Source organism: Castor canadensis, chromosome X, assembly GCF_047511655.1.
Source record: "Castor canadensis chromosome X, mCasCan1.hap1v2, whole genome shotgun sequence".
In the NCBI taxonomy this organism is placed as follows: Eukaryota; Metazoa; Chordata; class Mammalia; order Rodentia; family Castoridae; genus Castor; species Castor canadensis.
The window spans coordinates 62,356,266-62,371,796 of record NC_133405.1 but is presented as its reverse complement, the minus strand read 5'-3'; the positions used below and the strand labels follow the sequence as shown (position 1 = coordinate 62,371,796).

General features: G+C 36.1%; 1 protein-coding gene across 3 annotated transcripts in view; it reads left to right on the top strand.

Annotated features, from left to right (window-relative positions):
- Positions 1-717: 717 nt before the first annotated feature.
- Pcdh11x (protocadherin 11 X-linked) overlaps positions 718-15,531 on the top strand; it is a 633,628-nt gene continuing 618,814 nt past the window's right edge. For all 3 annotated transcript variants that reach the window (XM_074064461.1, XM_074064460.1, XM_074064459.1), the window contains exon 1: positions 718-1,058. The gene's annotated coding sequence lies outside the window, so the exon portion shown is untranslated. The remainder of the gene's footprint in view (positions 1,059-15,531) is intronic.

The window sequence follows — 15,531 nt, the reverse complement described above, 5'->3', positions numbered from 1 at the left end:
TAGTCCAATCCCCTTGTTGTGTTTGCCCTTGATCTAATGTCCACATATGAGGGAGAACATACGATTTTTGGTTTTTTGAGCCAGGCTAACCTCACTCAGAATTATGTTCTCCAATTCCATCCATTTACCAGCGAATGATAACATTTCGTTCTTCTTCATGGCTGCATAAAATTCCATTGTGTATAGAAAATGTGGTATCTATACACAAAGCAAACTTCTCTAAAAAATTGTAAAGGTGTGAAAACTTACCGGGTCTGAAAGAGCAAAACAAGCCCTTGGGGTGTTTTTGTTGTTCTTTTGTTTTGTTTTTTTTCCCCTGGGGAAAGCGGACTTCCTGAAAGCGGTGAGTTTTCCCTAGCAGCGGGTCCCAAACGCAAGTGTACAGCCAACATGCATTCTGCCGCTTTTTCTCGGCTGCCAGCAGTAACTTCCTAAGCTTACCTCCATCTTGCCCCCGCCTCTCCCCAAGGTTCTGTCAGCAGGAAGGGAATGCCTCAGGAGCCTTGGGGGGATGTGGAGTGCTGGGGGTGGGGGCAAAAGGGGGCTACCCAGCAGTTGGTGCTGTGTCAACCCCTCCCAGCAGGTGGCCAGAGCACTGTATTCACTTCTCTCCCCCACACATCCCCGCCTTCCATTGGCTTACCCTCCCTTTCTTTCCCCTTCCCCCTTCCCTGTCTAGTCCCTCCCCCTTGCCATTGAAAAGGGCTGGCTCGGCACTGGCTCCCTACAGTCGGCTAACTGTCAGAGCTGAAGGAGCCTTGAGCTAAAGCAGCAAGCTGCAGCACGCGCGGCAAAGAGGAAGGCAAGCCAGATAGTGTGCAGTGGCAGTGGTAGAGGCGACACGGGCAGCACAAGCGGCACAGATAGTACAGGTAGCCCAGGCAGCCGGGCGGCCCGAACAGCTCAGAAACAGCCTGCGCGACTCCAGCTGCTCCGCAGACTGCGACCTGTGGCGGTAAAGCCCGCTACAGAAATCGCAGTCTCCGTGGAAGGGGCGGAAGCCTGTTTTCTCTTTTTCGTTTACCTCTTCATTCTACTCAGGAGGAGTCATTCACTGGGTAAGTATCCGGTCCGGGTGCTAGAACAGACTGCGGCTGTGGAGGCATTGCATGTCCCACACTTACTGTACAGAGTGTTTCTGCCTGCGCCTGGGGTCTGTACTATAAACCACAGGGTGGTTTTAGAGACGTTTTGGTGTCTTCCCTTCCCCCTCCCTTTTTCCGCTTCTCTTTCCTAGCGTCAAGAGAGAGCAAGCCCAGGATGTGTGCTCAGAGAGAATATCTTTGGCGCTGTCACCGCCTGGTTTGGTTACTTTGCGAAAACACTCACTTTTCTCAGAAAAGTGTCTGCGCATGAATTTCCCTGACATTGGCTGTGCGAAAAGCTCTTTCACTTTAAGAGATGCAGTCAGCGTCAGCGAGGCTGAAGGAAATTCTGACTGGGGTAGGTGCTGAGAAAAGATCATGCTCCAGACTTCTGGTTGAGCCTGGTGGAGCGATCAGAGCTGAGGGGCAATGCCTGGACCTCCTTTGGTCGGCCCCACTTGCACTCCTCTCTGGGAGATGGGTTGGAATCCTTGACGGGTTGTCTCTAATCCTTGCGGGTCGGACACTTGGGGTAGAGCAAAGGATAGCGCACAGGGTCTCCCTGGATGTCCCTCATGACGCTTGCGTTTCCTCCCTTCCTTCCCACCCTATTTTACTGGGCTGTGTTCAGCCAGCACCTCCTGAATGTGGAGGTAGTAGGTGTGGAAAATTCCTCTTTTTTTTTTTAAAGCAACTTCTTACAATCGCGCAGCCAAAAAAAAAAAAAAAATAGCATCCATTTCTCCAGAAAAGACTTTTCCTAAAAGTGTAGTTGAGCATAAAAGTGTTCTTCTTTCTCTAAAGAAATGATGTATTATCCCTCAGCCCAAAATGCCCACCTATTCTACAAATACACAGCGTTTCCTAAAAGAGACCCGAAAAACAGTTCATCTGTCCATAAAGAAAGAATTTTTTCCAAATCGTGATGCCATAAAACGGCACCTCGCAAAAAGAAATGCCTCTTAATATAGCATCATCAGAAAAGGTGACTTTTTTTTAAAGCGAGGAGCTGTAAATTAGCACTTCTCTTTAGAGACTTTTAGAAGAGATGAGCGACCCTCCTCCCTGAACTCCTGAGGTTGTTCAGTATCTCAGAGTATATAGCGAGAGCCGCTTACTTGACTCCCCCAAGGAAACACTTTTAGAGCTTGGCGGAAGACGACCCCATTGCTTCCAGGTTGATTTATTCCGAGATCCACTGTTTGGGCTGCCAATTTGGGAAAAAGGGTACTGGGGTGCAAGTACGAGATGTGTGTGTGCCCGTGCGTGCCTGCGGGCGGGCACTCGCCTCTGTGAGCAGAGTGCCCTTCCAAAATGTTGTCTCTGATGGTGGTAATCCAAATTGCGCCACTGCGGCAACCACTCATAAAGTAAAGCGAAGAGAAAAGGAGAGGGACTGAGACAAAATAAATAAATAAAATTAAGCCGCAAAGGCAACAAACAAAATTTTAAGACCCGCGTCTTTCCCTATGTGAACAGTTCCCCAAATGGCATTTAAAACAGTTTAGGAGCTATTTAAGTACAAAGGACATTGTATGGGGAAAAAGTGGTTGAGCGTCTAGGCTGAGAGGAAGGGTAGAAAAAGATAGGGAGTGAGGAGGAGGGGAGGGAAGAATGGTGTTAGAGGAGCCGCTTACATGGTCCTAACAGCACTGCAAACAGGAAACAACCTGAGGAGCACTTGGAGGAGAATTCTAAACACTGAGCACAACACCAAAAAGGGCGTTTTGTGATTTAAAGAGAACTTCGACCTCCTCCATAAAAAGTGAAAAGCAAAACAGGTGTGACTCGAGGGAGAAAAAGAAAAGGAGTGTACTTTCAGGCACGTTCGCAACTTCGTAAGGACTAAATGGAATTCCACTTTGAATAATGTTTGACAAATTGTCACAATCACTGCTGGAAATAACCTCAGGGCTGTCCTTTCCTCTGTGTGTGGGGGGAAGGGCATTTGAAAGTAAGTCGAAGTAATAGTGTATGTATGTTTACCTCTTTCTTGTCTTTGGTTCATCTGGAGGCAGTGCGGACTGTGTGCGGGAGGTTTTACGAAAGTACTAAGAAATGGTCGCGTTAAAATCTAAAGATACATTATCTCCCTCTGTAAATTAAGAACTACCGCGCCCATCTCCACTATCTGAGACCCGCCGCCTCCAGGGCAATGAGTTTGCCACGCGGCTAGAGAGCGCCTCAGCGAGCGAGGCCCAAGATCCATTTTCCTAGGTCGCCTTTGCCCAGGCAGCCACTCCTTCTGACAATGATGTCAGAAGCCTAAAGACTCAGCGGAAGGAGAGAAGGAAGACCTAGTGGCGAGTCCTGGCCGGGAGCGCTAGAGGCCCTGCCCTGCGCGCTCGAGACCCTGCCCTGCGCGCTCGAGACCCTGCCCTGCGCGCTCCCTGTGCGTCGCTGCAGTCATTTCTCTTCCGTCCTTCCCGCGCTTGCATTCCCTGCTTCTCTCTACTGGGCCCTGGTTCCTCAGAGGTGGGCGTCGGGGTTGAAGGAGGGACCCTCCACTACTCGCCTGGCCTTTGTGTATTTTGAAAGCCGAAATCAAACCCAGATTTGAGGTCTTCCTCCGCCTTTTTCTTTCCCCTCCCCCCGCGCTTTCTTCTATCTCTGAAAAGCTCGCACCCTCACTATTCACAGTGAATTTACTTAGTGGCATTTTGGAGGGCAAGTTTTTCTACAAGCAATATTAGTTATGACTATTAAATTTCCGCTGCTTTTCCCCCACCTCTTTCCCCGCCCGGGTAAGGATTAAGGATGTGAAGATCCTGGCTTCTTTAAAATCCTCTGGCTGTCTCTTCACCTGCCACAGAGGAAGCTCCCTAGAAGTGTGTGTGTAGGTTGGAGGAATACGTCTTTCCAAAGAAATAGCGCGTTGGGGAGGGGGGGGTAAGGCGAAGCTGCAATGCTGAGTCCCCTTTAACTGAAAGAAGAAGCTGGAAAATGGAAGTTGAGGAAAGGTTCCAGCCTTTGATGCAGCAGGGGAGAGGCTACCCTTTATTATAAAGCTGCATCTTCAGTTCTAGAGACTGTCGCGCAAAATTGGGAAAATTCCTGAATAGGTTTTCACAAGACGAAAGCCCGCTGTGATTTCCCTTATCACCTTGCTCTGTTCCTTTTAAGAAGTAACCACCCTTTCCTGAATTTGAGGCTAATCCGTTTCCCCATGTTGCTGACAATTAATCTTTAGCTTTGAGAGAAGGGCCTCAGCGCTCAAGCAGGGAGGTTGCACAAGGCTTGAGAGAGGGAACAGAGGAAAGGCATGTGAAAGCACCTAGAGCCTGAAGCTGTTACCTTCCTAAGAGAAATATGTTCCCAGGAGGATCGCAACAGATTGGTTAGCTGCTGTCTTTTCGTTTGGAGGCAGGTGGAAGATGTTGAAGAAAAGGAGCAAAGCCAAGAATTCTTCCGTTATGTAAATGTAGGGGTTTCCCACTCCTTTTTTTCTTCTTCCCTTTCAAGGAAAGCTTCCCTTACATGATATATCGCTGGCAGCAATCTTAAAGTTTTCTGTACGTTTGAAATACAGGAAGGGGAAGGAAACTCAGACCAATCATAAATACACGTTAATTTTCTAAAGCTCAATCATTGATTGAAAGGAACCCGCTTCCCCACTGCCTTTCTTTTCTTCACCTGAATGCTATTCCCATGGACGCCCAAGTAATGGTGGGTTTCTGCAGCTGGAAACCCTGGCAAAAGGGACTGGAGATTTCACATTATTCCTTCTCTTGGTATTCATAAGCTTATGGTTTTTTTTTTTTTTGCAAGATAGAAATTTTTGATAGAAAGCTTCCAGGTTGCTGTGGCAGAAAGAAATGTGATAAAGGATTTAGAAAGCAGAATTTTTTTTTCTATGCAAGCAGCCCACAACAGCCTTCAGCCAGGATTCATAAGATTCTTAGGGTAGCAAGGGGAGGTACACAGACAAGGAGAGTTTGTATAATACACTGGTTTTGACAACATTGAGGAAATATATGTATTTGCCACATTTTCTATAAATGGAAAAGGAAATTATTAATGGAAAAGGAAAATTTGAAAGCTAAATCTCTCTAATAATCTTCACATATTTTAAAGGAGATGTCATGTGTATATTCACCAAAGAATCTACAAATATTAATTAGTCACCTACTGTGCCAAACAATGTGCTAGGCTCCAGGAATACAAAATGGATTATGAAAAATGTGGCATGGGCCTCTTTGATCCTGGAGACTATTATAAAAAATGGGATACAGTGTATTCAGTGCTCTAACTGAGCATAATAGATGAAGGAATTAATTTTTGCTAAGAGTTTAAGAAAAAGTTCATGAAAGAATAACTCTGACTTAAAAAAATAGCCATTTCTAGTCAGTGTCTAGCCAGGAAGAAGACCTTCAAGGTCATGTAAGTCACAGACTTAGGAAGGGAATGGGACAGCAGCTTTATGGCTTGCTATAGAGTTAAGAGGTACATGTGTTTTGTCGATATGGACCACCACTGACGATTTTTCAAGCACATTGTTTAAAAGAACAACAATACAGTAGGGTGGAAATATTCAGCAGGATGTAGCACACAGTAGAAATGTTGTTTGTCTTTAAATGAATAATTGAATAAATTGATGCTTTGAAGAGTGAAGTCCAGTAACAGCCAGAAAACAGAACAAATGAAATAGGGCCTGAAATGTCAGTAGAACTTGGAAAGAATATTACTTTAGAGAAGAAAACTTTTCTTTGTCACAGAGTCTGTCTAAGTAGACAGATTTATCATTTTACTTATCATAATTTCCTTATCCCTCCTTTCCTCATCCTTGTCTTCCATCAAAAGAGTAAACATCTTTTGTCCTGGAAACTTGCACTCCAGCCACTTGCAGGCACACCTATCCCTGTCTTATACCATTTCCCAGACGTATCCTTGCATTATTTCTGCATGCTATGTCATATGTCCTGCCTTCACATGCTCCAGCTTTCTCTCTACCTCTGGTTTAGAGTTCCTTAATTTGTTGTCCTCTCTCCTCTGAGACACTGCCAAGTAGCTATACTATGCTTCTTTTTCCTTTCTCACTTCAGTTTTTCCTCAGCTCTTGTTCTCTAGATTAATTAAACTCCTACTTCTCCACTACTATCTCCCTTTTATTTAGTCTTCCCACATAGCCACCTTGGACTTTTCTCTAGAGACCTCAAAGAAACTTTAAACAAACAAATAAAAAAAGCAACCACTACTTCAAACTTTAATGATTCGTCAGATATTCTTCACCAAATTTTCTTGCTGTTTGTCTTTTGCTGTTCTTATTTTTAGTGGAATTCCTCTGATTTATTATATTATTATCATGCTTACAAATGTCTTTCTTTGGTTATATCTAGGGATTCTAATATTGTATATGAGGGAATATTTCCAACTTTCCTGAATTTCTCACTACACACTCCTGGCACTGTTTCTCTGTATCTAATCATTTCTGGTGTGTACTTTTTCCATGGGTCATTCCTTTTATGTTTTCAGTAGCAATGTTTTCTTATTTTTATTCCATTCTCCTTTTTGCTAAGCGGGATTGTCATAATAGCATGAGTTTAAATATTTTCAGAAGGTGCCCTCCTCTACAGCCCCTCCATCCTCCCACATACAGGATTTTAAGGCTTTTGTCAATGTATGTTCATACCAACATACAGTTACTATGTCTTCAGAGGCTTAGGAAACCCCTTTAAAAAACCATTTTCTTTTAAAAGGTTATTTTGTGTGTGTCCAAAAAGGGGCAATTTTCATAAAGCCATTTTCTCAATATTCAATGAGGTCCTCTCAACAACATTGGGAATTGGCAAGGGAAGAGTATACCATAAAAATAAATGACACATCTTTTCATCAAAGACATATAAATTTTACCTTTGGGAAAAATAAAAGTACATTTAATTGGATTAACTATATTATAATATTCCACATTATATGCCATTGTCTGAACAGAGTTGTATTATCTGAAGATGTCATTGGTGGTTCATATCCAGAGTGAAGAAAGCTACATAAGCTGCCTTGATATTCTAGATTGACTTGTAATGTTTAATCTAATTAAATTTGAAAATGGTATTATTTTTTAGTAGAAGTTCATCAAAAAAGCATGTTCCCCAAAACATGGTCATCTTTTGTTAAAAGAAAACAACAGTTGACTTATGTACCATGGTCCCTCAAGATTTATGTCATATAAAACATCAATTTGTAAAGCACTGGTTTATCAATACAGAAAACTATTTTAGAGTAAAATTGTCTTTAGAAGTTCAGTTACATTTGTGGAAAGATTGCATTATCATCAAGCAGTTTAAAAAATGGGGAAAAAAGAGTCTTTTTCATTTATGGTTTTGAATTAGAAGAGACTTTCCAGAAATCATAAATGCTTCTATCTTCTTTTGCACTCTAAAAATCCTCAACTGTTCAAAGATTTACACTGCCCTTTTAATTGCCTGTAATGCATTAAGTATTGGATCAGTATAATATATTTTGAAACTAAAAATGACAATGGCAGTAGCTGCCACTTGCAGCCCAAATCCTGAAGAATAATTTATCCACCTAATCTGCTCATTTTCAATGCTGAGATTTGCATAAACAAAAACAGCAAAGTAAAAAGAAAGAAGTTAACCTGAGAGAGGATTTTTCTCTGTTCAATAAAGCCTGTTTTAATGGTTAAAAATTTTAGCGTGACAATAATAGAATTAATTTGCTGATGGATTTTAATTAAACAAAAGGAAAATTCATCTTTTTAAAATCTTCAAATGATTAGAATGAAAATTGAAATTTGAACTGATTTTACTGTTTGGTTACTATGATCATATAAAATGAAAATCGAACATCATTTTCTGCCACACTTTTATTTTCATCCATTCTCTTAGTCGACATCTTTATATGTACAATATTCTGTTTTTATATTGTTTAGGAAGTGGGTACATTATTGTAGTCTCCTAGAAACTTTGAATAGAAAAAGAAGGTATTGTTATACCTATTTCCTCAATGGGGAGACTAAAGGTCAGACAGGTGAAATTAGCTATCCAGTTATTAGCAGGCAAAGCCTTAAAAGGATTGCTGGTCTTCAGTCTTTAAGCCAGGGCAATTCTCAACATCCCAACCTTCTTATTTCTTTCAGGATATTCTATTAAATTTCTGAATATAAAAAAACAAAAATACATATTTTATTAAAGATAAAAATCTCAAAGATGAGTATATTTGAGTATATTAAAATAAGTTTATCAATTGGTTGACTTCTTGCATTATATTCTCCTCCTACTTAATATCTTGGGTACTGACCCTGTAAAAAGTATATGACAACACAGTAATAGGACTACTGATTTGTTAATACTATACACTCACAGACACTCATACATTTCTCATTTTATTTACAGGAAAAATTCAAATTATGACTTATCATAATGTCAGTTTGTAAAATTTCAGTTTACTTAATGTGGCAAATATTTATTGTTATTTCATAATTTATACTGCTTTTAGCTCATCTGTGTTTTTACATATGATACATTTTAGGAAGTGTTTGTCAGTGATTTTTAAGGAGTAGTTTTCTTCAGAAATGTCATCTTTGAAGCAACATGACTTTGGTAATCAATTGTACGTAGGTTTGTATCATAAATATAAAAAGTACGTTGGGTTTCCAATGTCCAATTCATCGTTTGATGTCTTCAGAATTATAAATTCCTCTTTCCATTGTTTTTGGTCATGGTGAGAACAGAGGGTTTATTTAAATTATCTGAATATCTGGTATTTTATTATTTATATTTTATTAGTATCTATAGAGTTTGACTTAAGCAAATAATTCCTTGCACTAGTTTCCCCAAGAGTAAGATGAAGGAACTGCATTAAAGGTTCTTTGAAATGGAAATATCTTGTGATTGTTTGTAAAAAGTGATGTATAAGGTATTTTTGCTTATACATAGTTGGTATTCCCATCTTCATTGATTCATTGATTCACTAATCACTGATAACTAAAAACCTGTGGCTTATCCAGCACTGCAGTACTTTAGATGTAGGGGTTGGAGGGTAAAGGATGGCCTTTAGAGAAATAGAAAGTAATTTTTTTGAGAAGTTTACATTCTAATAGAACAGTAACAATGAAGAAGAAGAACAACAAAGTAATGTATAGTCACAATACATTGAATTCAACAAATATTTATTGAGTATTGCTCTTCACATTATAATATACCAACTATGGTGCAGATTTCATAAACTGAAGGTGAAAAGGACCAGAAATATCATTGAGTTTAAACTCTTCAGTTTACAGATAAAAGAACTAAAGAACAGAAAAGTGAAATGAATGCTGCAGAAAGTTCCTATAGGGTAATGGGTAGTAGATGCATTGATTTACTTCATATGATTACCTGTTTTCTACTTTCCAATATGTTTAACATTCCAAAACACCTTTGCTCAAATGCAATGTTTTTTTATCTTAATATCTTAAAGTTAAATATATCCAGATTTATGATGCTAGACAACTTTCTATTCTGACTCAGATGTAGAAAATCTGTGTCCCACTCATTGCTTTGAATAGATACTATTAAAAGTTTGTGCTTTGTGAATAGTATGTTATAAAATATATTAAATGATGTCTTGACATGGAGGACAAGTGAATGAAGGATCAATGCATTAAATGATATAAATATCTCATTTTTTTAAATGAGTAGAAATGCGCGTTTACTGAAGATGACAAGAAATATATATTCCTAAAATGATGCTTTTATTTTTATAAGTTCTTATTTACCCTAAGGACTTAAATGTACATTTCCCTGAAAGTTTAAGAAATACAATTTAGGAAAAAATTTGAATGAATTTTCTAAAATTTATTCTGTTTTCCAGATAATCTCATTCCCTATGTCAAGGTGTTTGTGTATCTGTTAGGGAGTTTGGGTTAGGCAAGAAGGGAGGCAAGCAAAATACATCAAAGCAAAGCTTTCCTTTCTTCCCTGAATAACCTTACATTGCTTTTCTAGCAGTGTGGGCATGTAGCTGCTGCTCCTGCTCAGACTATACTTTATCAAAAGGATGTAATTCATCATTTGCCAAACAAGCATCACAAAAACAAAATAAGCCAACAGTTGTAGGTTTTTTTAAAGAAAAGATTCAATTTATGTTTTAAACAAGGGATTATATATTTCTTTAAATGAAAAAGATACACAGTTATTTGCATTTGGACTTTAATCTAAAAACTCTGGACATTTTTAGCATAGTATTAATCCTTGAAGATATTAGTTTGCAAAATATTTTTAAAAAATGAACATATCAGGTAATCATTTGAATTTCAGGATAAAATACCCACTTGAGTTTTCACTTATCTAATTTTAACATTTCCTTTTAATTTTCTTATCAGTGTCTAACATTTTGTAAGGCAACAAAAACAAAAAATGAAAACGGTTATTCCATACTTGCTATCCTCTAAAATCCCCTCAAAGCTGAGAACAAATATTCAATTAGACATGCTGTATTGTATACTTTTATCATGAAATACAGCAGAATAGTTCCTTAGTCTAAATGAAACTTTACTTCATTTATACTCAGTCTGGGAAAACTTCTGTAGTTCTATTTTTTTATGTGCAGTTCATCTTGATATAGAACCAGGGCCAAATAAAAACAAGCAAACAACATTGATTGAAATAAGTTAAATATAAATGTTTAAATGTTTAAACTGCTAATAGGAGGCACACTGTGTTTCTGTCATTGTTTAGGAAAGTTACTGAAAAGTTGTCAGTTCAAAGATGAAGTACTTGTCTTAATTGTGACATTGAGATTCAGAAGCCACCATGACCTCAATGAAACTGTACGTCTTTTTTAAACTCTGATACTTTAATAGCAAACAGCAGAGCTTGTTTGGTGACAACTTGAGGATCTGAGGACCAATTGGATTTAAATGTCTTTTCTAAGTACTAAATGAACTTGGGCGTCTGCCAAAATTGCCTTGGATTTCATTTTTCTTAACCATTATTTAATAATGCTAAGCATAGACTGTTTCCTCTGCCTACGAGGAATATACACCAACCTAAATACTATATACTTTGTTTTATAGGGGAAATTCTAAAATACACAAATACAAAAAGAAATAGGAGAAATGAAAGACAAATATTAAAAATACAAAAATGTTTTCAACTATTTTCAAAAACTGTAGAAGGAAATATACTCTATTGAGAGTAGGAATGCCATTTCTATGAACACATGCTCTTCATGTTTAAAACAAAATGAAAAGTAGTTAATTTACAATGGCATCAAAAGAAAATATCATATTAAATTGTATTCAGTGTTAAAGTCAGATTTTCTCTGGGTCATCACTGGAAAAATATGAGGTAATTTCTGGAACTTATCTAGATAATATTAGTAATGTTAAAATATTTTAAGCAAAATGATATCAGGAATAATTCACTTCACAGTCAATATGAATTATGTTTTAACTGTTTTTTGGTGATATTGAGGTTTAAAGTAGGAGCCTCATGCCTGCTAGGAAGGCTCTCTACCATTTGAGCCATGCTCCCAGACTAAATATGTTTTAATAGTGATTTTTTTTAATTAGAAGAATATATTGTGGAATTTTAATTATAAATCATATAATTGTAGTATGGATTTTAAAGAGGCAGCAGTGAAAGTTGAACGAAAGTAGCCAGAAGTTAATACCACATAATATACACTACATATAAAATTGCAAAAAAAATCAGTGATAGTATCACTAAAAAAATTAATTTATTATACTCAGTAGGAAAAAATGACAATTTTAAGTTAAAATCAGGCTTCAGGATAAGGACTGACTACACAGCAAACACCATGTTTTAAAGAAATAGAAGACACTCTAGAAACATAAAGTTTAATATTTTTTTCAAGATGTCTTTACACTTTATAACTTCTTTAAACACTTCACCATTTATAACAACTAGATGACCCAACAACAATCTTCGGTGGTAACATTTTTTGAAACAGATAAACTAAAAACAAAAAGCATATTTATCATAAAATTTGCCGTTAAATTTATAGGAATTATACTAGACTCTTCTTAGCTAAAGATGCCAGAAACTATGGTTAGAACCAAACTGTGATTTTTTCTATGTTTACCTACTTATGATAATGTTTAACTTATAAATAAGGCACAGCAAGATATTAACAGCAATAAGTAATAATAAAATAGGATGATTATAATGATATACTAAAATAAAATTTCTTTTAAATTTATTTTTTATTTCTGGAATTTCAAAAAATATCTTTGGACTTCAGCTGACCATGGATAACTGAAAGCAAAAACACAGATAAGGAGAAAGTACCATACTTGAAACAGCACTTCTCCATAACAAGGAAAGACAGTACCACAAGCTGGTTTTTACTATGTGAATGATTACATTAGAATTTTAAAATTGTTTTCCTCACTTTTTAAGATATTGCAGATTTTGTCTCATCTGAATCTCACAATAATTCTTTGAAACAGTAATTGCAAATACTATATCATTTGAAGCATGAGGAAAGAAGCATAGACCAGGTATTGTGTTTTGGTTTTCCCTGAAGGCTACGTACCTTTGAAGTGTCATTAATAGCACTAGATCCTTATTTTTATGATCCTTAGAATAATGGTCATTCCATCAGTCAACTTATGCGCTAATTTTTAGGTCCAGATACGATTAAGAGTATATGTTAAAAAAATTAACAAATTATCATTTTCAATCATTTTGGAGTTTTTAATTTAAAATAGTTTGGGCACTAATTGAATCTTATTAGACACAATTACAATAACATTCCAAGCCTTAGAGATTAAAACATGTGATAATGTAAATATGTAATTATATAATAATCACCATGGACTAGAAAATAAGGATGAAATCAAATTGAATGAGAAATGGAAAAAAATAAGAGTTTTAAAATTTAAAATAGGCTCAGAAACAAGAGTTAAGATCCTAAGAATTTTGTTCTCTGTAAATAAAAATGTTTGAGAGAATATGTCTGGAGGGAGAGTACTTGGGAGAAAAAAGAAAATCTATTATTATGGATTAGCTTATAAACTGTTAAATAAAAAATAAGATGTATTTCTCTAGCTAAGTCTTGGCAATGCTGTTAAGCAGAACTTTGGGGTTTCAGGTTTTTAATTTTATTGGAATTATATTCAAGCATTTCCACGGGATAGATTTTCGTAATAGTAGTTAATCATGTTAGGTGAATATTTTTACACATTGGGAGGTCATAATTTGTTTTCCCTGGAAAGAACTGGATTATAAGAAGGTATTACAAAAATACCTTTTGTTGTCAGAGAAGCAAACCCTTTTTACTTTCTTTAATGACTCTCATTAGATAATTGGTAGATTTAAAAGATATAAATGATAACAGATATTTTGCCAAAGTGCTACTGAGTAAAAAAATAAACCCTATCCTTGCTGTAAAGTTGCCTTAAACCTACAGTTTTACTTAACATTGATATTAATAAGTAACTTTGTTTTTAACCCTTTAAACAACTAGGTGGGAAATATATATTTATCCCTTGCCTCTTTTCCATTTTTTTTGTTTCCCAAAGGAGAAATCAGACTTGCTTAGATTAGGTGAAAGACTTACTTAGGGTTGCCAAATTACTTATGAGTAACTTCAAATTCATGGAGTTTTCAATTATACTGCTTGTAGATAACTTACCCTGGAAATTATTTAGTGATTTAAAATATTTTAAAGGAAAAAATAGACAGCAGCTGCTTCTTAGATATGGAATATGGGTTACGGTTAACATTTGTCTGAAAAAAAACCAAAACCTGCAAGTTGTGATGAGATAGTCATGCTTGACTGAATTAGCACTATTCTGACAAAATTCATAACCAAAGACGTTTTCATGAAAATAAGCTTAATTTGTCTGCCATTAGTTTTTTTTAATTGTTCTTATATTAGAAGCTCCAAATGGAGAAAGTACAGAGTATTTTGGTGAAATGCATTTCCCATAATATCCAGTAATTCCTGGTTTATTTGATTTTATTTATTTTACATAGAAATGTCCTCAGAGGAAATTTTTTGTCTTTGTGCATAACTTGGACTCTTTCTGAAGTAACTTAATCACCAAAATACTGTTTAAATGTCAACTAAGATCCATTATACCTACTTAAGGTACGTTGTTTTCCAGAGGCTTCATTCCTTTTGAAGTAACATGCCCAAGATCACAAAAGTTACTTAACGACAATCTGGAATGGAATTTAGTTTTCCCTAATCATTTTGCTTTTCACTATACCATTCTCTTACCTCTCTTATCATAGTAAAAGGGCTATGTAAATTTTAAAAATTAAATACATAGTGATTATATAGTCTGAAATGCTACAAAGTGCTAGAATTAATTTTAAGTACAGATTTGAATAATAAATCCCAAACAAAACTCTATTGGATATGGTGACTTTGTTAGATCCTTAAATACTCAATGACTTTCTGAATAAAATCTAAGTTGTATAAGGCACTACTACATATTTCATAACATTTGCCATCTTGAATTTTAGATACATCCAAATTAGGTTTTAATCTGCAATTTAAAATTTACTGAAATTTCCCTGAGTGAACTCAAGTATGATATATTTGATATGTTGTAAAAACCTTTGTAAATGCTATGATCTACCCCCACCCAGAACAATCATCATCATCATCATCATAATAATAAAATAACCTTAGTACTGCCAAAAAAGAAAAAAATTTCCCTCTGCTCCATTGCAATTTGTGTGTCTCTACTCCAAGAAATTTGATTTGAAGAAATAATCTAAGGGGAGCTTTATAATCATCTCAACTTTAATAGTATATTTCTATGAGTTAAGACCCCAAAATACATTAATGTAAAGTTTTAGTGTTCCATAAAAATTATGAACCATTCAATTTATAAGAGACTTATGGTTTGCATATTTATAGAAAATTAAGTATTTTCCTTCTTTATTTTAAAGGTGTTTGTTCTCTTGCTAAAAAGTTCTAACACATTAGGCTTTTAATACATTAATGGAGCACAGTTGCAAACTTTTGTTCAGTAAACATACCTTCAAAGGTCATGCCGTTCTTAAAATACAAATTAACAACTTTTAATTAAATGTAAAATCCAGTAGCCTCAGTTGTATTTTACCCTACTTGTTTTTGCTTAATTCAAATTTTATTTTACATAGCTGAGATGGTATCTTTCCCTAAAAATTTTAAATATTTTCATTATAAACAGAAAGCATTTTATCTGGTTTACTTACTAATCTGTGCAACCTCTACTGTCATCTGTCATTTCCTCTTCTTTTCTTCTTCTTCTTTTTTCTTTTTTTGCTTTCCTTCCTATCCTATTTTCTCTTTCCTACCCTGTCCTTCTTGGCATATATTTCTTTTGCATACTAAATCCTTTGAATAAATTAAGAGATAATTTTCATGACTTTAACTTAATTTGTACAGAAAATTTCTTCATATAGTTTTTGTAAGTAGAAGGAGAGTTTCAAAACTTTACCTTGAGATTCATATGAGATAAATTTTGAAATTTTACATATAT